We start from the raw sequence: 1,337 nt of genomic DNA on the forward strand, positions 1-1,337 counted from the left end.
ATTTTTACTGTATTCATTAGGTTAAGTAAGGGGCTACATCATTCAAAAGGTGACCAGAAAACTTGACCCGGGACAACTCGATCCAGCGAACAACTTGACCCAAGGGAAAACTTGACACAACGGAGAACTCGATCCAGTGGACAACACTCCCCGACCTAGTACAATACGGTAACTAAACACAACAATTTGACCAAAAATAACATGATTACGGAATAAAACTGAAGCTTGATGAGTCAACATTTGATTTGCATGCAAAGATGTTAGCATCAGTCAGGCATTAAATAAAAAATGGAAAAAAGTATGAAGTAATTGTAAGCCAATACATTGGGCTTAATTTATATACTGGGTTGAGTTGTCCATTGGGTCGAGTTGTCCGTTGGGTCGAGTCATCCGATGGGTCGAGTTGTCCTGGAACCCATTTAAAAGATTTCTGTACCGGCTGCGCCTTATGTGCAACACATTTTTAGCATCCACTATCTGCCATTAATATCATGTTTTTGAAGACAATGAAAATCGAAGAAAAGTTTTGTCGTCAATTACCTTCATTTTGCGACTTTGCTTGTTTTGAATTGATGTCTCATTGGCAATTAACATGAGGATGTCCGAGTTAGGTGGCTGGTAACACATCAACAAAATTGACAAAAAAACTCTGTGGTGAAGATTTTCAGGGAGTCTGGAGCCTTCAAGAAACGCATTGGCAATGTTGCACGACCCCATTCTATTTGCACCCCCAACTCTGGTGACCAAGCTCAAACGGAGGGCAAACTCTCAAACCCATCTGGATTGAGGGTTGTTGGACGCCCAACAGTACTTGAAGATTTTGAACAAAAACAGTTCCCAAAACTCAAAAGGATGTGTGGCGTTGGAAACTGGATTTGGACCCAAGATGGTGCGCCCAGTCACACCTCAAACCTCTTCCAGGGGTACATCCACAAAAAGTTGGGATCCAAGAGATTTTGGTCAAGCGATATAAGGCCTCCTTCCTCAACAAACCCTAAGCCCCCTGGATTACTTTGCTTGAACGAAGTGGAGGAAAAGGCCTGTGCCACCTCCCATCCAAATATTGGCTCTCCCAAGGCCGAGAAGTACTGGCGCAAGACGCCCAGGAACAAGGTCAAGGCCGCCTGCCATGCATTTTGGTCCAGGGTAGAACGTTATGTGGCTGCGAATGGTGGGGACTTCGAAAAATAAAATGAAAAAAGATGACAAAACAAGCAAACATCTTTTGCAAAATAAACATTTTCTTTCAGGCATTTTTTTCTTTGAAAATCAAAATCTTGTTTGCGTTAGTTAACTGTTGCACATATCATGACGCACTCGGTATGTGACTGGTTTTT

This window comes from Tigriopus californicus, chromosome 9 (assembly GCF_007210705.1).
Source record: "Tigriopus californicus strain San Diego chromosome 9, Tcal_SD_v2.1, whole genome shotgun sequence".
Lineage (NCBI taxonomy): Eukaryota > Metazoa > Arthropoda > Copepoda > Harpacticoida > Harpacticidae > Tigriopus > Tigriopus californicus.